Raw genomic sequence first — 24738 nt, forward strand, 5'->3', positions numbered from 1 at the left:
GAGGAAAGCTAAGACTATGGTTCAGAGAAACTGACATACATATATACAAACTAAAAGGGTGAGAGGTGACTATATAACCATAATTATGGAATCAGTAATAGTTGTGTACCAGGAGAGTTAGGAAAATAATAACTAGCTAATTGTTTTTGAGTATTTATGAAGTACCAAGGCAGGTTGAAGGCACTCTACATGCATTAACTTATGTGATAATACACAACCCTGTGAGGCAGGATTATTATTCTAATTTTTTTCCAGGTAAGAAAACTAAGACACAGAGAGAATAAATTACTTGCCCAGGGTCTCATAAAACTAGTAAGTAAATGGTGGAGCCAACATTGTAATCTGAACTTAAACCACTTGTGCTATTTTAGCTGTACTCACAAAATATAGGGTAGGAACTGGCAAGCAGGTGCTTCAGGAAGCCAAGTCTCTTGACGTTGTCTTGTGGTAGCATGAAACTTACTTATATGTACAACTCGAGGTATGGAATCTTAATAAACGACAGTTCACTTGGCTGAACACCATCTGTTTAGAATGTGTATTTCTAAACATGGGGTTGTACAACATGAGGATTCTGTGTGGAGCCTTGACCTAAAGTAGCCTGCAGTGTGTACTTCCTGTATATCTGACTGGCAGAACTATGATAATTGATGAATAAATGCCCTCATCCTTCCTGGCTAGGGTTATGGGCTTATTTTTTTTTTTTTCTATAGAAGCATCTGACTTATTTCTCAGCTAAGAAGAACTCCTCCTCTTCACACCCATAAATTATAAGAAGCCCTGTGCTTTGAAGACTCATATTCTTATAACACTTTAGCTAAACAACAATTGTCAGAGTCATCTCATAAGCAGCTATGAGAGTGTTCGCTCATGGGTTCAGAAATAGAAACAATGTGTAACTATTGTGAAAATAAGTGTGATTTTTTTTTACAGGTTATTCACCTCGAAAGACTGTTTTTACTTGCCCTCTGTCACTGGACACAGGCACATGCTCTGGTAGACCTCTCTTCTTTCTGCCTCCAGCTTTGGGAAGCAATTTTTTACTTTTTTGGGAAAAAAAGTAGAATTTTGTCTACTCTGTTGGAACAGTCAGTCTCCATGCTTTGACACCAGATCCCATGTCATGTAATTCCAAGGATCATCTTTCACACTGATTCAATCACAGACTAAATAGGAATTTCTAAGTAGAAGAAGTCTCTGGGGTTGTACAACATGGGGATTCTATGTGGAGCCTTGACCTAAAGTAGGCTAGCTAGACTCTACCTGAACTTTGAATCATGAAAGGAAAACCCACGCATAAAAAATAGAAATTCATCACTTCTGGGGACCTTCCTAAGGATTCTGAACATTAATTCTTGCTCTTGAGAGCTACAGTTTTCCTACTTCTGTGTTACCCAAGAACTGATTGTTCAGGTTTTTAAAAAATCCTATGAACTATCCTATACTTTCCAATAAATTACTTTTTATGCTTAAATTAGCCAGAGTTGGCTTCTATTGTTTTCAACTAAAGAAACTTAACTGTATAACCATTTGTATAAGTTTAATGGCTCACTTTTGAAATTTCCACACACATTGAACATGGCTTTGCAATGTTACCAAAGTGAATGTATCTTAATTTTTCATAGGCTCAGGACAATAAAACATTAGAAGGTATTTATAATATTTGTAGATAAACATATTGTTATAAATATATTATTTATAATGTATATATAATATTTTCCCTACAAAATGGCAATTTCATATAATTCAACATTATTGTTATTATTATTGAGACATGATCTCACTCTGTCATCCAGGCTGGAGTGCAGTGGTGTGATCTCAGCTCACTGTGACCTCACTGCAACCTCTGCTTCCTGGGTTCAACTGATTCTCCTGCGTAAGCCCCCTGAGTAGCTGGGATTACAAGCATGCACCACCATGCCCAACTAGTTTTGGTGTTTGTAACAGAGGCAGGGTTTCATTATGTTGGCCAGGCTGGTCTCAAACTCCCGACATCAGGTGATCCACCAGCCTAGGCCTCCCAAAATGCTGGGATTACAGGTGTGAGCCACCGTGCCCAGACAATTCAACTTATTACACATACACACATACACACAAAATCCATATTTTTCTTCTTATTTGCATTTTTTTCCTTCTGAACTCTCAGGGGCAGTATGTGCTTGCTCTAGACTAGATGAAAGGGAGGGCATAAAAATGATATCAAGAGGAGGAAAGTGTGAAGATAGAAGTTGGATTGGAAGACACTGAATGCTCAAAGAAACAGCTAAATGATGGGAAAGGGTAGCCTGGGCAACATGGTGAAACCCCATCTCTACAAAAAGTACAAAAAATTAGCTGGGAATGGTGGGATGTGTCTGTAGTCCCAGTTACTCGGGAGCCTGAGGTGAGAAAATTAATTGCCAAAATTTCAAAGCCTGTTATTGATAATAACATGTTAGATTTACTAAGTGTCAACAATGAACTAAGAACTAATTTAATCTTTCCAACAATCCCGTGTGGTAGGTTTTATTATTATGAGTTTACAGATATATATGTAATCTGTAATTCAAAGAGTTTAAATAACTTTCCCAAATCTTTCTGCTTGTTAGTGGCTAAGTATAAGTGGAATCCAGGTCTTTGTTTTCCCCCCACCTCTCTCACCAACAGCTCCTTGAATATCTTTTCTCTTCATCCTGTTTAAATTCTCTCCCTAAATGGTTCCTTAATGCCTTGTGTGTACAGGCTCTTTGCTTCTTTCTACTTGTCCCACACCCTCGTGATCTGCTGACAGTAAATCTTAACTTTTTCATTGCAAGGGAGAGGGACGCCTAGGAAGCAATGCTAAAACTTTTGGAACAAGGCAAAGAGACTATGAATTAGTACATGAACTAATAGTTTGTTGTTATTGTGTTTGCTATGGATTAATCATCATATATTACTGTTTGTTCCTATTGTGTTTACCTATGGATTTTTTTCCCATTCTAATTTTTACTGTTTTAAACTAATGAATGTGTAAACTATTTATGTTTATTCACTTTGAAGTGGTGAATAAATTCATGTTTCCATTCTGCATTTAACAACTTTTTTATACCCTCAAGAAGTCTTTTGGTAACAGGCCATCCTAAGTCAAACCAAAGTATCAAGTATTTGTTAAGTGCAAATAATAATGTGCTCCATCCTATAATAAGTGTCATGAGAAAGCAGAAGTCATAGAAGACTTGTTTCCTACTCTCAGGAAGCTTGCACGCTAGCTTGGACTATTACATTAATTAAGGGGAAACAATAGTAAGAAGTATGGGCCAATATATGCTGAAGTATGAGATGGTCACTAGAAAAACTGTAGGAGTTTACAGAAGTGGGAGAATAATGGGGTTTGGAGTTGCCATGGGGAAGTGGGATTTCAGTTGGGTCCTTAAGTACAATATCACTTGGATGAGCAGAGAAGAGACAAAACATTCCAGACCAGGGGAGCATGAGGACAGGCAAATAAACAGAAATGCATAACACCAGGGAATAGTACTGAAATACTAGATAGAAATCTTTCTATTTCTATGCTTGTTGATTTAATATTTGATGTATGCCAACAATTGCCTTTCTATGCCATGTACATTTTGGTGTCTGTCAATCATAGTTCTGTTGTATTTCATATGATCTTTCTTATTTTAACTTGTTTTGTTGTGTGTGCTACTTACTTTGGACTTTATTATTTTACTTCATGGTAATGAAATAATAAATAATTTTTTGTTCATAAATTGTTTCATCTGTAGAGCCCAGCACTTAGCTCAATATGGAGCATATAATTGGTACACAGTTAATTCTATTGGCATAGCAGTCTTAATGATTTAAAAAATTATTCTGTTAAGTCACCTTTTTGATATAATCTGAGCAATGTGAGAAAAAGGCAGGCTCAGGTGTCTTTTCCCATCTCAGAGATGTAAGAGTGGATTGAAATGTTTTTTTCTCCTGTTTCTGGATAACCATCCCAGAGATTGTAAAAGCAGATTGAGATGTTTTTTTCTCCTGTGTCTGTAAGGAAGAAAGGTGAAAGCAAGAAAACATTCCATTACTTTAGAGAAAATGCCAGTGAGGATCTAAGTGTGAGAAGCTTTCTAAGTGATTGGAGGATACATGGCTTTGCTTCCCATTTGGTAACACTGCAGTGTTGTGACAAGATCCTAGATACTGTGGCAGACCTGTGGGTGGCCTCACTTGCAAGCATCTCAGAGACGTACTCGCCTTGTACCAGGCCATGAAATTTAATTTTGTTTGGAAACTGAGTGGTTTATATGTCTCTTGGAAAGTAAGCGTTTTGCAGGTATTTATTTCCAGCACAACAGCGTCATCGGCTGTAACTAATAAATCCTTTACACTGAGATCAACTTTACTAAGTACTGGCATGGGTAGGAAGTGATCCTGGAGTGAAGACATTTCAAAGACATTTTAATACAGTGGCACCATGCAGAGAGCATTAATCTTTCTTGTGATTTCCTCTTATTGTAACAATGGAAAAGTCTTCTAATGTGCAAACCTCGCTAAATCAATCATCTTGGGAATTTAGATGCACAGTGTGATAAAAGCAACAACTTTCTCTACCTTTAGGCAATTTTCCATATGTTTTGAAGTTGGGATTTGGGGAAAATAAGCTCTTTGATGGATTTATGATTCAGCTTCAAATGTAATATTTGAATTCCACTTTATTAGCCAGAAGAAATAGAAAGCCCTAAACAGCTAATAAAGTATGTTTCATTTTTAGATAATATTTATTGTATACACACGACTTTGGACACTCCCTTTATATCTTTCAGCTGTAACCACACTGATGGAATATAATAGGAAATGTTTTCATTTGGAGCAAGGAGCTGTTTGTTCATTTATTTATTTACAATTCTTTGCTATTTTTACTTAAGAATTTGACTGCTGTTATTTGACAAAGCAGTTTTATAAAGATGATTAGAAATGGTGAGAAAAATGTTTAATACAAAATGTCCTTAGAGTTACAGATTTTGCCTCGATTTAACTTTTTCCTGTTTGTATATAGAAAAGTACATTGGAAAGGAACGCTAACTTCCAGAATATTTTAAATTTGGACCTAAATGAACATAGGTTATGCCTACACAACTACAACATTAGCAGTGGCAGGTGGGAGTGACAAAGTTGTAGGAGGCACTGTTTGAATGCTAGATTGGGATCTGCCAGAGGAAATGCACAATTGAAACATTTACTTTAAATCACTCTCTGCTGCTATATTAGTGAAAGAAATTGATTCAAAATGTTAACTTTGACTTGCTTTTATTAAATGCCATCCATTCTTTACTTGCTGGCTGGAGTATGTCTGGGCATTTCCCGGCATGATGTATAGTATGGAAAGGTCTAAGAGTACACAGGAGTGCACTGGTACTATTGTTTACGAACCAGTACCTAAAGCATCTTAGAGAGTTAATTTGGTCAGCGTTTATATTGCTAGATATCCAGTGAGCTCTGCCTGAACTGTGTATTCCAGGAATATCTAGATTGGATCTATAGACCAAGTGGGGAACACTTGCTCTGAACTCAAGAATTCCATAAATCAATATCATATTGAACCAATTTTCTACTGCTTTCCCATGTCCCTGGCTTGGTATTTTGGAAGTTATATTAACTCTTTCAGAGACATTGTTACTATATCCATAGAAAACAAGTGATTTCTTTTTTTTCAGACTTAGAGTTTACAAGACAAGTGTTTTCTAATTGTGTCATACTGCCTTATGTTGCTCTATTGCAGTATGAATTGCACTCAACATGTAGCATTAAGGTGTTAAAAACAGAAAGAAAAGAATTTACTGAAACAAAAGAACTGTGTTACTAAAATATAATCCAGCTTAATATCAGAAAACTTTAAACATTAATCCGTCATATTTCAAAAGATATATTGTATATATGTTTGTATGTATATAAGCATGTGCACATATACACACTGAAAACATTTTGCAAAACTGAGATTATATTCTGTATTCTCAGAAAGTAGAGCTGGAGTCATTTAGAAAGTCATAATTGTGATATTTCACATCTTAAAAGATCATACACTCTGTAATCTTCAAATATTTGACAAACTCTTGCTTTCCTCAAAAACCATGGTTTGATTAAGCCCTGTACCCTTGAAAAAGAAGTATCATTGTGTTTCTATGTGGCCAACAGCTTACATGACATCTAAGTAATCTTACATTATCTGTTGGCAACTTAGATCTCCATAGCTCCTGAGGAAAGTGACAACTGTGGGAATTAAGTAAGCCATGAAGATAAATGGTTATCTAGGATCAAACTGAAGAGTGGGCATTTTTCAGATGTACTTAACTTGTGAAGGTGGTTTACATGTAGGTGGCATCATATGCATTTTTAAACAGAAATACCATTTTCTTCTTTCTTCTCTTCCTCTTTTACACCTTTCTGTACCTTATCATCTTGTCTTCCTTCCATAGGGTTTTGACCTTATCCTTCCAGTTGGCTATTCTATGGCCTTCCTTGGCATCAAACCTTAATGAAAATTTCCTTGGTGACTGTCTACCTATGAACTTAAGTTACTCACAATGCAGCCTATTTTTCTTTGATACTCTTCTCTTGGGGAACTGACCGAGAAGGTCACTATTCTCTATTTCCTTGGCCTCCGTATAATTTTGAGATTTGAAAATTTGCATGGATGTTTACCTGATCACATTCAGGAAACTGCACTAAGAACTTTGGTTCTTTTAAGAAAGCTTTTGGAGATTATGAGATAAATGAGTAGAATATGTCCCTGAATACTGATGCTCTTATAATAAAGTGACTAAAAAAGCAAAAAGCAGCAGTCCCCTCAGTGGTGAAAGGTCTGGTTTCTTTTCTCAGCTGTGCAAAGAGCAACCACAAAGTAAGACTGCTACTGCACGGAGGGGAAGGTGCTCCCATGAAGTAGTCTTATGTACAATTCAATTACAGACAAGGAGAAAGGTGAACAACTTCAAACCTAGCCAGTGGTGGAGGGAAGAAGGCAAGTGAATTAGTCAAGGCTGGGAGACAAAGATGTTACAGTATATTTTATGATATTATGTTATACTATATATTACATAGTCTTCATTATATATCATCAATAAAATATATCACATTTAATATAATAAAATATTTAATACTTATTTACTTGTGTAAAATGATTATATATATATTGATAGATAATTCATATATATATTGAATAATCATTTTACACAAGTAAATAAGTATTTTGCCAAAAAGTATTATGATAAAATTTTATATACATAATGGTGGCATTATTATTGCATTGTTCTTCCTTCCCCCATCACTGAGTGTGCTCACTGCACAGGAAATTTTCAAATGTAATATAAAACATACTTGCTCCAAGCATATAATTCTGATTTAAAATAGAACCAGAACTAATTGTGAAAGAGTGTGTCAATCTACAACAATGGAATTTTAGATTTATTTAAAAAGTGGAGCACAATCTGTTAATGATGTGGTCTTATTTCCATTCTTCCTCTCTTCTGTGAGAGCAAAGGCCTTGGCACTCTGTTCTTGGCTTACTCATTCCCAACCATTCCACCCCTGTCATCACACCACATTGTTCTCACCACATCTCAGCTCCATATAAGGAAAGGCATGCCTTCACTCCCATCCTACTCTGTTTGCCTTGTCACCCTGGAATATGTGTTCTGCTCACTTTTGCTTATCTACTCTGGTGCTTTCCCTAGTGGTTGATGTTGGCTTTCTATATTAGTCTATTTTCATGCTGCTGATAAAAACATATCCAAGACTGGGAAGAAAAAGAGGTTTCAGGCCTGGCATGGTGGTTCACACCTGTAATCCCAGCACTTTGGGAGGCCGAGGCGGGTGGATCATGAGGTCAGGAGTTCAAGACCAGCCTGGCCAAGACAGTGAAACCCCGTCTCTATTAAAAATACAAAAATTAACCAGTTGTGATGGCGGGCACTTGGAATCTCAGCTATTCGGGAGGCTGAGGCAGAGAATTGCTTGAACCTGGGTGGCTGAGATTGCACCCCTGCACTCCAGCCTGGGTGACAGAGTGAGACTGCCTCAAAAGAAAGAAAAAGAAAAAAAGAAAAAAAAAGAAAAAGAGATTTAATTGGACTTACGGTTCCACATGGCTCAGGAGGCCTCAGTGTCATGGTGGGAGGAGAAAGAAACCTCTTACGTGGCAGCAGCAAGAGAAAATGAGGAAGATGCAAAAGCGGAAACCCCTAATAAAACCATCAGATCTCATGAGACTTATTCACTACTACGAGAACAGTATTGGGGAAACTGCACCATGATTCAAATTATCTCCCACCATGTCACTCCCATAATACATGGGGATTATAGGAGTACAATTCAAGATAAGATTTGGGCGGGTACACAGAGTCAAACCACATCACTTTGACACATTTGATCAGCACTTACAATATTTTCTAGCATTCTCATGAACTCGGTTTGGTATCAGTAAACTTTTTCCCTTTTTTGTGCCTTTAATCTTTCATACCATTTCCTTCATTAAATTTTTCCCTTTAGTTTTCAAATAAAACCATTTAACTAGCAGATCTCCAGACAAATGGCTTAGGTTTGAAGTTCACCTTGTGTCTGCACCACACTTGCCAGAATCTTGCCAGTGGCATTTCCGAACTCAGCTCTTGAGAAAGTGATAATTGCCCTTGAATTGCTAAGAAGTTAAAAGCCTTAATATTGTTGAATGACTTTGAACTGATTGGTAAAGTAGGATGTATGCTGCAAATGAGGGGTAGGAGTGCTTGGCAGTTTTCCAGACAATGGTAGATATTGGGAAGAACACGGAAGGAAACTTGATACAATTCGGGAATTGGTAGAAGGATTATGGAACAGTGTTGGGTCCTGAATATGGTTGGATGATGTTCAAAGTTGTTCCCTACCTGGAAGGAGCCAAGAAGAAGCAGCACTTGGTTAGGTGATGGGGACAGGATGCCTTTTAGTGGCTGCTATTGTGTCTTTGAGTGAAGGAATCAAAGGTGACTGAGACCTATCCTTCAGTAGTGAATAGTGTTGTATTTTTCACAGAATGAGTGCCATCAAAGAAGCAAAGCCAATTACAAACAATTACATTTCAAAGCACAGTTTAAGTCCAAGTGGTTAAGCAAGAGAAGGAATCTCTACAGGGAGCCAAGGTTGTTAACAAACATAAACCCGAATGAAGATGGCAAGAGGAGAGGGGTTATAAAGGGATGCGATACTAATGACGCCAGAGCTCACAATGGTATAGCCATTGCTGTGTATTCATTTACTGTAAACATGGAAGTTAAAAGCAGCTGGGGAAAACTCAGGGAGCAGAAGTTTGTGGAAGCCAATCAACATGGCTATCTGACTTTTTTCAGAAGTCAGATTGTTGAACTCTTCTGTTCAATAGGGTAGAGGAAATAGAAGAAAATAGTTAGAAGTTTTAGGCTTTGAAATTGGCCTGGCAGATAGATAGTTAGAAGGGTTGAAGTGGGGTGATTAAAGAGATTAGTGAACTAGAAAGACCATGCTTAAACAATGAATTTCTGATTTACTAGGAAGACTAGTTACTGGGAGACAATTGCTGTGATGAGTGTAAATGAAGTAGGCTGCCACGGTGTAAATTCTTACAAAAGTTCTGATTAGATATTGCTTCCTCTTATTTGGAATCAAGAGTCCAAAAATCACATTCAAAATAATTTGACCCTTCTCTTTGTTTATGTTTTAAAATTTTATTTTTTCTTTCATGCTGCAAAGGAATTTTGAAGCATTAACTTTTAATTTATCTATACAATGGAGTATAGCTATGCAAGAGGTTTGAAGATATGGTAAATGTGAGAAATGTGCTTTCTACATTATTCATGTTACAATCATGAGCTAGAAGAAATCTTACATTCTTGATACACAGATCACTGTAGGACAAGAGCAAAAATGACTGGTTAGTCCAATTTGATGCTTTCTTGGTGACATCCCTGGGGGGTGCATGAGTGAGAACCTGAATCCATAAATTTATCACCATTATGGTATTAAGGTGAACTACAGAAAATTATACTTATGTGTTCATGTTCAATTCAATCACAGCCTGTAGTCCTGGATTATTTCAAATATAAATAAAGAAAATATGTGGTAAATTTCTAATCTGTGTGCTCATTGTAACTAGCTAATCTATATAATTCAGAAATAAAGTTTAGAGTTGAATTTTCTAGAAGTTAGCCTGTGTCAACTGAATGTTTTCTGGATCCTGTCTTTACAATTTCTTATAATTTAAACCACCAGTCTACACAAGTAGCATAATTATATTTGGACCAGAGAGCATGGTATTCTTTTCTTGCCACAAACTTTCACACGTGAATTTTAGAGCTATGAAACTGTCTTCTTGTTCTCAAAATGAGTATGAGCCATAAATAAATGGACAACTACATGTCTAAAATGCCATTTTATGAACCAGTTTTAAAATTTACTGTCTGCAGCCTATGTCTGAAGGGCAATGATTGCTTATTAAAATAATGATCTTTAGAGGTCTGTTTGGTCTCTACACATAGTAGAGCAATAACCCTTAGGTTAGAGAGCGGTGTAGATGTTAACAGTTTAAGCTGGCCCTAAGTGGCAATAGACAAATTTGGACTAATGTCTATTTATGACTATTAAGAAATCTATGAGTTTTATCCGTAACACACACAGGAATCAGTGTCACCCAATTAAGAATGGCTCTTGTTGTGTAACTAACTAATTCCTTTGGCTACCAAGTCTATATTTTCTGCTTGATGCAGATATCTGGTAATTCCTTCCCAGGTGCCCGCCCTTTGTGTTTTCTACAGACTTTTCATCCTCAGTGGCCACCTGGTTTATATTCCTTTTGTTTGATTCTAGCTCCCATCTCCCTCGGTTCTGAATAGTTTTGCAGAGATCAGCATATTCTATTTCTTGCTGAATGCCTCTCTTTCTCTGAGTTACATTTTGTTTTGTTTTGTTTTTTTTTTTTTGTTCTCTCATTTAATCTTTTTCTAGCCTCTCTTCTAATTAACTCCATCGTTGCCTCCTTCATTATGCTTGCAATGAGGTCACCGAGGTGTTCTGAAATTTCTGCTTTACCCATCTGCTTCAGGGTTCCAATTAGTTTTCTTTGGAAATCTGAAGTTTTTTGCTTAGTAGAAGCTTCCAATAAAGCTAACTCTAGGATGGCCTCTTTTCCTTCATCAGTTCAAATGAAAACTTTCAAGATTATACAGGCTCTCAATGGTGTAAAAGGCATCATTTTCTCTAGCATAGAAATGGAGTTAGAGACAACAACAGTTGAGCTACACAGAAAATTTAAATATCTTTTGAAAGAGTGTGAAGTCTGTTCTTCCAGATTGCAAGTAGATGCAGGTGAGAAATTTCAGAAAGACACTTTTATCCACACTTGGACGTGAAGGGTATGTAGCTAACACAACAAAATGAATTTTAAAGAAAATTTGCAAATAATATATTTTAAGGAAAAAGTTTTTAAACTTCAATATCTTGCTCCTAGAGCATTATTTTCACATGGAATTTTGTAATAGACCATTGTTTAGTCACTGCTATGGACTGAATTGTGTCTCCCTCTAAATTCACATGTTGAAGCCCTAACCCCTAATGTGACTGAATTTGGAGACAGGAGCTGTAAGGATGTAATAAATGTTAAAGGAGGTCATAAAGGTGGGGCTTTAATCTGATAGAATTGGTGTCTGTATAAGAAGAGGAAGAGAGACCAGAGCTCGTTCTCCCTCTTCTCTAGGCATGTGCTTTGAGAAAAGGTCATCTGAGGACAAAGTACCCATTTGCAAGCCAGGAAGAGAGCCCTCGCCAGAAACTAAACTCCTTTGGAAACTTGATTTTGCGCTTTCCAGCCTCTAGAACTGTAAGAAAGTAAATTTCTGTTGTTTACACCACCTAATCTGCGGCATTTTGTTATGGCAGCCTGAACAGACTAATACAGCCATTACAAATAATTCTTTCGTAAGAGAGAAGCACTTGTGTAGTTTGTAAAGCAGAACATAAGTCTGCTTTATACAGTAAAATCTTATCTATATACAATAAGAGCTTCCCTAAGTTAAGAAATATAGGAGAAAATGAAGCCTTCAGTTATTGCTGGTGGGAAGATAAATTGGTATAGCCACTTTGAAAACAGTTTGGTATTTGCTCAAAATGTTAAACAGAGTTACCATATTACCCAGCCATTTTACTACTTGGCAGATAAGCAAAAAAAATGAAGGCATACAACCACACCAAACCTTGTATATGAATGTTTATAGCAGCATTATTCCTGATAGGCAAATAGTGGAAACAACCCAAATGTCTATAAAGTGATGAATGGATAAATAAAACATGGTATACCTATACAATGAAATATTATTTGACTATAAAAATGAATACAGTACTGGCATGCTACAACATGGATGATCCTTGAAAACATTACACTAAGTGAAGGAAGCAAGTCACAAAACTATATGTTATATAATTTCATTTATATAAAATGCCTAGAATAGGCAAATCCATAGAGACAGAAAGTAGATTAGTGGTTGCCTGGAGCGAGGGAGTGCAATGTTGGGAGTGATTGCTAATTAAATGGTATGTAGAATCTCTTTCTGGGAAGATGAAAATGTTCTGAAACTTAGATTGTGGTGATTGTTGTATCATCCTGCGAACACATTAAAAAAAACATTTTAAATAGGTAAATTGTATGATGTATGCATTATATCCCAAGAAGTAATTAGAAAACTGTACCTATCCATAAACATACACATACACAGAAACATACAGCAAGAAAACATAAAATATTAATAAATGTTTCATTTGTGTTTTCAGTTGAGTTTCTACTCACTTCTTTATGCTTTTATGTATATATTTTGAATTTTGTACATTGAATATAGTTTTTAATAACCAGAAAATAAATAAATATTATAAACCAAGTTAGTGTTCTAAACTCTCCTGCCCTGGGCAAGGTTGGTCTCAGAGATTTCCCAACCAATAACAATGACAAGAACAACTGCTATCTACCCAAACTCTCTTCATCTATTTATTGTTTACTATGTGCTGGTTTCTCTGCTACACGCTGGAAAGACAAGCTAAATAAAGCATATAAGCTTCTTGAGGATAAGAACTTTATTTTTATTCACTACTGTAAAGAAAACTCTCAGTTTGGTGAATGAATCGAAACTACATATGAGGTACCATCTCACACCAGTCAGCATGGCTATTATTAAAAAATCAAAAAATAACAGATGCTGGTGAGACTGTGGAGAAAGGGAATGTTTATACACTGTTGATGGGAATTTAAATTAGTTCAGCCATTGTGGAAGGCAGTTTGGAGATTTCTCAAAGAACTTAAAATACAACTACCATTCAACCCAGCCTTTCCATTACTGAGTATATATTCAAAGGAAAATCAGTTATTCCACAAAAAAGACACATACACTTGTATGTTCATCCCAGCGCTATTCACAATAGCACTTAAGTGCCTAATGATGGTGGATTGTGTAAACAAAATGCCATACATATACCCCATGGAATATTACACAGCCATAGAGAATAAAATTATGTCCTTTGCAGCAATATGGATCTATGCTGGAGGCCATTATTCTAAGCAAATTAACACAGGAACAGAAAACCAACTACAGCATGTTCTCATTTAGTGGGAGTTAACATTGAGCACACATGGACATAAAGATGGAAACAACAGACACTGGGGGCTACTGGAGTTGGGGGAGAGAGAGTGAAGGGTATGGGGTGAAAAACTACCTATAGAGGACTATGTTCACTACCTGGGTGACAAGATCATCTGTACTCCAAACCTTAGTGTTATGGAATGTATCCATGTGACAAGTCTGCACTTGTACCCTGTGAACTTAAAATAAAAGTTGAAATTATTTAAAACAAAAATGAAAAAGAGATGAAGACATCACTGTATTTTTTTCAGGCAGGTTACAGTCTACTGTGGTGGTAAGGGGTGCAAGAATTTAACAGGCAATGGTGCACTAAAGATAGAAACAGGGTGCTGTGGGAACATTTAGGAGAGACACAAAATGCAGGATAGGATATTAGGACAGGCAGCATGTGGAAAGTAATTTGTTTCTTTTTTTTTTTTTTTTTTGAGACGGAGTTTCGCTCTTGTTACCCAGGCTGGAGTGCAATGGCGGGATCTCGGCTCACCGCAACCTCTGCCGCCTGCGTTCAAGAGAGTCTCCTGCCTCAGCCTCCCAAGTAGCTGGAATTACAGGAATGCACCACCACGCCTGGCTAATTTTGTATTTTTAGTAGAGGTAGGTTTCTCCTTGTTGGTCAGGTTGGTCTTGAACTCTCGACCTCAGGTGATCCACCCGCCTCCGCCTCCCAAAGTGCTGGCATTATAGGTGTGGGCCATCGTGCCCAGCCACAGAAGATAATTTCTAAGCTGAGTCCTGAAGAATGAATTGGTAGCAGGAGGGAAGAAATTCTAGGCAGAGAGAGTAGCATACATTCTAAGACCCAAAGGTAAGCTAGAGCAGAGTCCATTTAAGAGATTTCAAAAGCTGTGGTTAAGTTTGGAGTGTTGAGTGAGAGTGAGTTGTAATGAGAGTTGAGGTTGGGGGAATTTGAGAGAGTTTAGAGCATAGATCATCAAAGGCTCTACATGGAGTGATTTTATCTTAAGGCAATGTGACTCATTAGAGGGGTTTTATCTAGAAGGCGACTCTACTATGTTTGTACGTCTCTTGGTTTTAAAGACTAGGTCATTTAGGTTCCTTTATGGTAGGTATTTACCTAGAGCTAGCCAAGAGTAAGTTCATAATAAAAAGAAAAGGCTTTTGGGGGTCTTTAATTAAAAATTCTTTTTTTTTTTTTTGAGACAGAATCTCGATCTGTCACTCAGGCTGGAGTGCAGTGGCATGAGCTTGGCTCATTGCAACCTCCTCCTCCCTGGTTAAAGCTATTCTCCCTCCTCATTCTCTTCAGTAGTGGGACTATAAGCATGTGCCACCACATCTGGCTAATTTTGGGATTTTTAATAGAGACAGAGCTTCACCATATTGGCCAGGCTGTTCTCAAACTCCTAATATCAGGTGATCCTCCCACCTCGGCCTTCCAAAGTGATGAGATTACAGATGTGAGCCACTGGGCTCCCCCATTAATTAGAAATTCTATTGCTTACATGGCTCTCCCAGTCTCACTCCTTACACTGTTGATGAGGAAGTTGGGGTCCTAGATAGGCTGGTGCTCTAGACTTGATTGGCAGGAGCAGAGAACCATGACTGTCATGAAACTTCACTCTGGAGAGGTTTTAGTGAAGGCTGTACTTGGAAGTGGTCAGAGGCTCCATCTGGTATTTCTAGCCCTCCCTAGATCTTCCACTGAGCAGATGTAGTCTCATCTTCCTCATTCAATACAGCTTTGTTATTTTGGAGATCCTACCTGACAAGTGACTCTTTAGTTAAAGTTATAGTTACTCTGGATGATATTTTAGTTTCACCTGGTATTTTAAGCACATAATATTTAAGCCATCTCTATCGCTATCTTGGGTGGTAATGACTGTATTTTCTACATATTTTGACTGGTATAAATAATGTCTGGCTTTTAATCTTATAAACATTGTACACAATAAACCATATTCAAAGTCAACATTATACACAACTAACCAGAGGTGGAATCATTGTATGCTTTCATGTGGGACGGGAAGAGTTCAGGGAAGAGAATGAGTTTGAAGGAAGCTACTGCCGTGATCCATGTAAGGAACAATAGTGGCCTGACCTGACTTGATAAGATGGCAGAAAAGGGGAAGATGGCTAATGTATGGGCAAGCAGACATGGTGATGAATATGATGATGAGAAGAATAGAGAACACTTACAAATAGCTTTGTTTTGTGCCAGGCACAGTACTATGTTCCTTGCCAAGGTTTATCTTATTTTCTTTCTTTGATCCTCACAGCCGACTTTGTGAGTTACAGCTCTATCGCTGATTTAGACACATGCCAGCCTTGACTTGGCTGGTGATCTGGCTCACGTTCTGAGCAATTTTGGCCATTATCATACTGGTTTTCTATCAGTTCTGTCAACAGACCTTGTTGCCTCTGACTTAGGGCCTTTGTGGATGCTGTGCTCTCTGTCTGGAATGCTATGTACTTTCAGTCCCTCCAGATCCCAACTCAATAGACATTTACCTAGTTAACATCTACTTTTAGACCTCAGTTCGAATGTTTCCTTCTCAGGCCTTCTTTGAGCCCCAACGCCAGATGAAGTCCAATTATTTAACGATTTTATAATACTACACGTATTTCCTCCCAGTGATAATCTCAGTCATAAACTTCTGTGTATTTAAGTGTTTATTGGAATCATTGTTATTTCCTATACTAGGTTATAAATTCCATGAAAATAGGAACTATGCCCAGATTTCTGTTTTATTTATTTATTTAGAGACAGAGTCTCACTTTGTCACCCAGGCTGGAGTGCAGTGGTGCAATTATAGCTCACTGTAGCCTCAAACTCCTAAGTTCAAGTGATCCTCCCACCTCAGCCTTCTGAGCAGCTGGGACGATCAGCGTGCACCACTATACCTAGCTAGTTTTTATATTTTTTTGTAGAGACAGGGTCTCATCATGTTGCCCAGATGGTCTCGATCTCCTGACCTCAAGAAATCCCCTCACCGTAGCCTCCCAAAGCTCTGGGAATTATAGGGATGAGCTACCTTGCCTGGCTCATTTATTTATTTTTTATCATTATCACCTTCCCAGAATTTATCACATTGCATGGTATATAATATGCATTCAATTAGTGTTACTTGGATAGATGATTTCACCTTCCCCTATTTACTTTTCAGAATCTATTAATTTACAACACTTTCCTTATTATACTTGCGTCATCTTTTTGCAACACTCAGAGTGACCACAAACACTCCAACAACTTACGTAATTCAGGCTGTCTCCTGAATGGCAATACTCCTGATATTTCTGTCACGTCCAACTTCCATCTGCCTCCAGGATTTACTCCTTTTCCTGTTACCAGCATTGCTCCAATGAGAACAAAGTCTTTTAATTTTGTAAATTCGTGATCAAACACAGAGATGTGTGCTTTTGAGTTGACCACTATTCAGCTCAAAACCTGGAGCAGTTATTTTTGAGACAAAAGGATGAGGAATGATCAAAGGCTTGGAACTTTTAGTGCAAATAAGGGTTGGTTCATGCATTTTAAAGGCATGACATTCATAATATCACAGTGCAAGATGAAATTGCTAATGTGGAGAGCAGCAGAAGAAGGTAGTAAGGCTTTTGGCTTCAAAGACAGGAGAGACCAGCAACTTGATCATTTTGTCTGCTTGAGAAAGAAAAAAAATAAATAAATAAAAAGAGAGAGAGAGGCAGAAAAGGAGACACTTTGAATTGGGTTTTCAAAAAGGCAAGAAATTGCAAAATTGAACCCACTTTAATATTTTCATTATGTAAAAAAATTGTATGTATATGTGAAAGGGAAATGACAAGGTGAAATAGTTTTTTCTTTGAAGGAAACAAGATTATAGGGTGAATTTTTTCTTTATTTTTATTTTTTGATTTACATTTACATTGTCATATGCCGCACATATTTTTCAAGGAACTCCAAATCTTCTTTAAAGTTTCAAGGTATAATTTACAGAGTAGATCTACTGTGTGTGATGCTCCCTGTTACATCATTTTAGTTAATCCCAATAATGACTGAGAGGAAGATGTTGAGCAGGAGGCAGAAGCAACTCTTGAGTCCAGGGAGTTGAGACAAGCCTGGGCAACACAGTGAGACCTCATCTCTACAAAAAGTAAAACATTAGCTGGGTACAGTAGCACACATCTGTAGTCTCAGCTACTCAGGGGGCTGAGGTGGGATAATTGCTTGAATCTGGGAGGCCAGGGCTGCAGTGAGCAGTGATCGTGCCACCCACTCCAGCCTGGGTGACAGAGCAAGACCTTGCCTCAAAAACAAAACAAAACAAATGAAGAAAAAAATAAAATATTAAACAATTGCTTTAGAAGTTGAACATGTTAACAAAAAAAAGAGATACTTTTTTATGTGTTGTAAGAGGTAGATCTAGGATTTGAACCCTGCTGGATCTGATTACAAGCTTAGTTTTAATCCGTTGTCTTACTCTGCCGCTTTTCAGAGTAACTGGCCACAATCTTCTCTTTTTTTATAATTTATATATTTTTTATTGCATTTTAGGTTTTGGGGTACATGTGAAGAACATGCAAGGTTGTTGCATAGGTACACACGTGGCAGTGTGATTTGCTGCCTTCCTCCCCATTACCTATATCTGGCATTTCTCCCCATGCTATCTCTCCCCAACTCCCCACCCCTTGTTGTCCCTCCCCTATTTTCCCCCAACAGACCCCAGTGTGTAGTGCCCCCCTCCCTGTGTCCATGTGTTCTCATTGTTCAACACCCGCCTATGAGTGAGAACATGCGGTGGACACAATCTTCTTAAAGAAGTGTTTCCAGATTCCCTGAAACTGCTGAAAATATTTCTTCCTCTGCTGCTTTATTTCAATTAATGAATAATTTCAATAAATAATGTGTTATTATTAAATGGTAATATTTATTAAACATTTGCTACACATGCCAGTGATGGTTGTAGATTCTGTTTTTTTTGAGATGGAGTCTCGCTCATGTGGCCCAGGCTGGAGTGCAGTGGCCCTATCTCACTGTAACCTCTGCCTCCTGGATTCAAGCGATTCTCCTGCCTCAGACTTGCAAGTAGCTAGGATCGCTGGGTGTAGTGGCTCACGCCTGTAATCCAAGCACTTTGGAGGCCAAGGCGGTTGGATCACCTGAGGTCGGGAGTTCAAGACCAGCCTGACCAACATGGTGAAACCCCATCTTAAAAAAAAAAAAAATAGATAAATAAAAAGAAAAATAAATAAAAAGAAAAAAAAAGAAAAAAATTTAAAAAAGTAGCTAGGATTACAGGCCCCTACCACCACTCCTGGCTAATTTTTGTATTTTCAGTAGAGATGGGGTTTCACCATGTTGGCCAGGCTGGTCTCAAAACTCCTGATCTCAGATGATCTGCCTGCCTCTGCCTTCCAAAGTGCTGGAATTACAGGCGTGATCCACCATGCCTGGCCATGTTGTAGTTTCTGAGTGAATAAGGGTGAATACAATGAACAAGGTCCTTACTCTTAGACTATTCTAGTGGAAGAAAGATAGCAGATTCTCAGATTAGCAAATAAGAAAGCTATGAGATCACAGTAAGTAATACATGGAGAATGAATGTTGGCTATCTGATTGTGACTAATTATTGGATCCCAGAAGCTGCTAATTAAATAGCATAATGGGAAGACCTCTCTGAGGAGCCAACTTTGAATCTGGGACCCCAGTGACAAGAATGGTCCCAGCAGAAGAGCAAATGTTTACAAAGGCCTTGTGGTAGAAACCAGAATGGTATGTTCAAGTAATAAAAAGAGAAGACCAGCGTCAATAGCTTATAAAAGATGCTGGAGAGAGATGCAGTTGGACAAGTAGGACATAGTCGGCTCATGAAGGGATTTGTAAGCCAGAATAAGAAAAATGGACTTTAGTTTCCTGGACATAGGAAGTCATTGGAGGATTTTAAGTAAAATAAAGTTATTCTTGCGGCTGTTTGGAAAATAGATTGTCGGGAAGCAAAAGAGTGGGGTCAGGGAGATGAGTCAGAAGGCTATTGTGATATTCCCAGTGGGAGAGATGGCAGTGGATTTGATGGGAGCAGTGGTTCTCAAATGGAAGTGTTCATGGGAATCACCGGCAGGGGCTGCTGAACACAAGCTGATGGTCCTGCTTCTCCTGCCCTGGGGTCTGATTCAGTACAAGCAGGATGGCACCCATGTTCACAGGTTGTGCTGAGCCGATTCTACAAAGGACAAAGGTGTTAGCAATGGAGATGAAAGGGGAAAAATTCAGGATGTATTTTAAAGTTGAGGCTATAGAACTTTCCAATGGATTGTATTTAGGGAGCAAGAAAAGAGAAGAATCAACATTTAGAATCTGGGGAGGTGGTAGAGGCACTTTTTACTGGGATGAGGAGGTATCAGGAAGGAACAGTTTTTGTTGGGAGAGGCGTAAGGGAAGAATCAAGATTCGATTAAATTAAGGGAAAATTATGAAGGTGTTACATTTTATACATTTATGCTGGATTATACTAAGTAATTTTAGGTGATTTATTAAGGTGATTTAATCCTTTCACTAAGGCAGTGGAGCTGGTGCAGAGACCGTAACTAGCCTGAGCACATCGCAATGAAGTGATGGAGGCCAGAACAGGGGCTGGAGGTAAAGAGGACACATGAAACCAGGTGTGGTGACATGCACTTGTAGTTCCAGCTATTCTGGAGGCTGAGGTAGGAGAATTGTTTGAGGCAAGGGGTTCAAAACCAGCTTGGACAACATAGTGATACCTTATCTATAAAAAAGTAATAATAAGAAAAACAAATAAAACAGGGCACAAGGGAATTGTTGGAATCTGGCTGCATGATTAAAGTTAGGTGGATGAGTGACTGAATTAGAAACATGTCAGGAATAAATGTATAGAATTCTATAAATGACATTGTCTGTTGCTTTTGTCTAGGACTTATGGGCTGCGCTGTGGTTTGATGAACCAGGGCAGTTTACAAGATGAGTGGCATGACATGAGCCTGGTTATTAATAATTACACGTGATAATGCTAACAACTAACCTTTATTGAGTGCATACACTTTTCTGGTCATTGCTGAGTGCTTTACATACGTTACCTAATTTAACTCTTACAATATCCCACGAGATAGGTGTCATTATTTTTCCATTTTTATAAACTGGGAAACTGAGTCTGAGAGGATAACTTGCCTGAGGTCAGTCAGCTAGAAAAATTATAGAGCTAGAGCTGGGATTCATACTTGGTGCTGTTCAATTTCAACATATTTTAGAAGGTTTTAATCTGTACAAGTTTAAAACAGACGTTTTGGGATGTACTAAATAGCCCTTTTCTGCTTTGCCTACAAAATATTAAATGTTAGGCTTTAGGCAAGAATATACAGCTCTGCCCCCCCACACCCCTTTTATAACATTAAAAAATCAAGATCCAGTAATTTTACTTGATAGTTCATGTTCCAGAATGTAATTTATTATTATACGCTTGAGGACTGTTTGCACGGTCTGTGTCTGAAAACAGTAACTTTTGCACACAATTAGCCTGAATTTTTATTGCTACGTTGCATTTTAAGTGATAATAAATTAATCATATGTATGAAGGTGTTAAATTTGCTTGAGAAGATATATTTTTTTTGCTTCCCAGAAAAGGGAAAATCCTCACCTTCTGGGATGTCAGGCTGTTTATCTGTTTCTCCTCCTTTCCCTTGCCTGATATCTTTAATCTCTTCTCCTGTTTCTCAGACCTTCATCTTCCAAAATGATGTTTACTGGGAACATAGAAAGAGAGCAAAAGATAGCCCAAACGTACATCTCTAATGATTGGCGTGCCTTTATCTTTCACACTCACTCTGACGCTTCCCTGTGCGTATTACACATCAGTCTCTTGAACCTTGGCTGCTGGCATGATCCCGACACAGACAAATGGGAGAATTCGACAGGCTCGCTTGGGGGACGAGAGAGATAAGAAAGATATTTTCTTAACATATTACATTTCATGGGATTTTTTTTTTCTGCCCAGAGAAGTATTCTAGGGCTGTTCACTCACTATTTTCCCCAAGTCTGATAAAGTTATTCAATTGAAAACTTCGGAAACTGACCAGGGATGATAATATCGAGGAACTCATCAACCTATTATAGGCACTTTGAGGGCAAGGAGACAGCTTTTATTAAAGAAATACATTTTCTATAGTACTATATTGTGCTATGCAGTCATTTAGTAAGTTATTTGACTTTTAAAATTTGTAGAAACTGCTGTTCTCACTGTGCAGCGAAGATCTACAATGTTTTATACCCAGCTGGTTGGCCTTCATTTCTGCAGAAACGACTTTCAAATGTACTTTCGTGTTTGTAATTTAAAAAAATGTTTTCAAAAATCAGACTTTATTACATGAGCTTTGTGCTTTGAAGCAGTGTCATGGAAATATATACATAAATCATAATGTGTTTTGATTAGGCATTGATTTGAATTAAATGGAAAAGCAAGAAAATCCTGAGCTTACCTAGTAAATAAAAAGATGAAGTAATTGGGGTGCTTGGCAGAAATTCCTCTTCCCAAATGTGTCTCTAATAGTACAGATAGGCTCCCACTATGTTGGCGTTAACTGTTAGGCGTTGCTAACTTAAATGCAATCATGCCAGCAGTCAAGGTTCCGGAGGCTGATGTGTAATATGCGCAGGGAAGCGTTAGAGTGAGTCTGGAAGATAAAGGCACACCTGTCATTAGAGATGTATGTTTGGGCTATCTTTTGTTCTCTTTCTATGTTCCCAGTAAACATTTTGGAAGATGAAGGTCTGAGAAACAGGAGAAGAGATTAATCTCCTAGTCTCCTGCAAGTAGCATCATGTTGTCACCGTTAACAATTTATGTTGGAAATATTTGATATCTGTTTAAAAGTAATTTTTAAGGAGAATGAGATTCAGGGAAGGTTGAAGTTGGAATTGCAATGGAATGGAAGGCAGTTTTATGGAACTACTTTTTCATGGAGATGGACTGAAATGAGTGAGAGGAAAATAGGAAGGCATAATTGTCCCAGCTAGGCATGCCAAATCTCCCATTCTGAACCCTAACTCCACCAATGGGTTTATTTATTCAATAAAACAAAGTAGGAAATTTGGCAGGAACTTCTGGTTAAGTATTTTGTCTGGGTCCTACACTTCTCTTGGTGCTACTAAGGCCTTCTCAGTTTTGAAGTTTATCTTGCTTAAAACCTCTGAGGATAGGGAGGTGGCGGGGATTGTAACTGTATTACATGACCGGCCTTTCTTCTTTGGCCAAAACAGTTTATCTTGGTTGCGGGGATGGAAAAGGGATGATAAATCTGAAGCAAGGGCAGCTGTTCCACAGAGACGGGATGAGTTGGACCAATCAGATTCTCCTTTATTTATTTGAAGTAAATGGAAAGAAGTGGGAGCTGAAGCTGAGAGGAAGCTATGGTATAAACCTGGTACCGTGGTGAGCCATAAGAAACCAAAGTTTTGAGGAAGCATGCATTTTGAATAAGCAAAGGAGGGCAGTAATTATGATCACCTATCCTGGGGGAGGCTGCTGTAGCCAGTAAGTGGGTCCTTAAGCCTATGGGTAATTTCACAGTAAACTCTTAAGACGGCCCATGTGAGCCTCTGTTGTAACCAAAGTAGCCTGACTAAAGTATTGCCTGAGTAACTTTTGCCTAGGATGACTTTGATGGTCAAATCCTGAAGTATGCCACCATTATGCCACCAAATTTCTAGAAGTAAGCAATTTCTAGATGTAGGAGATAAGAAGCAGATAGTGCTATTTAAGAGGAATGTATTAAATTTGATGTGTTCAATGGCAATCTATTTTGAAAACCTCTCAGCCCATTTCAGGCTTCTCAGCCCACTTACCTCTCTGATACTATCTTGTATGAAGGTAAGTTTTGAGACTATGCGTAGGTTTTTAAAAAAAGGATGACTGCTTTCTACGTAGAGGGATGTTCATAAGCATAACTATGAAATTATCTATAGAACTTGATCCCAGAAAGTAGATGTGAGTGAAATTTCACCCAGATTTACTTCACACACTACCATTGAATAACACCAGGGGCTACTCAAATTAAGTTTAAAACATTTTCTTTTTGGATTATTTTAAAAAATATGTCCTACAGAAAAGCCTGCTATAACAACATTTGACATGCCATCTATTCCTAACATTTTGGTTCCCACAAATGATTAGCTCCACCATAGAGTATGAAGAATAAATAAGAGCAAAAGATGATAAAATAAGACCATGTGTCCAAACATGCTATGTGTGCCTTGGCAAACAGAATGCACATATTAAGACAAATCCCATCTAGCTTGCCAGAGAACTGGATCAAAGCTGGCACAAATAAGATTCCTGTTGGATAGAAGAGATAGGGAAGCTTTACAGTGGTCCCCTCGAAGTAAGGAGACTGTATAATTGATCATCCAGACTGAGACACTTGAGAGTGATAGGAACACTATTAATAATTACAGTAAGGTGATAGATGTAAACTAAAAGTCTTCCAGGAAACTGGTTAGATGGATACTCTGGAAGGAAGTCATTGATCGTTTTCTCTTTAATTTTTTTTTTTTAATCTAATGGTCAAAGAGCTAAAAGTAGGTCCTGAACTTGGAAAGAATAGTCTAAAATTCAGATTTCTTAAAAATGCCTACTGTTTAACGTATCAGAGCTTCTATCTTTAGGGCTAGAACTGCCAAATTTTAAAAGAGTAAACTTAAGCATTGAGGCACTACTGCAGAAACTTTACCCAACTTAAAGACAGTGCACCTCGTAGGATTGCTGCAAGGAGTCTTACCTGCTAGCGTCCTTAGTTCACGTGACCCAGGCATCAACCCTGAAGGTTCTAGGCCAGGTCATATGTGCTGGGATTAGTTTTTTTTTTTTTTTTTGATTTGAGGTAAAATTTACACATAAAATTCACCATTTTAAGCATTATGAAGCATACAATTCAGTGGCTTTTAGTACATGCACAATGCTGTGCAACCATCAGTCCCGATGTTGGTACAGAACATTTTTTTTTTTTGAGACAGGGTCACACTCTGTCACCCAGGCTGCAGTGCAGTGGCACGATCATGGACCTCCTGTAGCCTTGACCTCCTGGGCTCAAGCAATTCTGTCTCCTCAGCCTCCCAAGTAGCTGGACTACAGGTGCATGTTTCCAC

The sequence above is a fragment of the Sapajus apella genome, unplaced genomic scaffold (genome assembly GCF_009761245.1).
Source record: "Sapajus apella isolate SASKATOON/1434 unplaced genomic scaffold, GSC_monkey_1.0 scaffold1, whole genome shotgun sequence".
Taxonomy (NCBI): domain Eukaryota; kingdom Metazoa; phylum Chordata; class Mammalia; order Primates; family Cebidae; genus Sapajus; species Sapajus apella.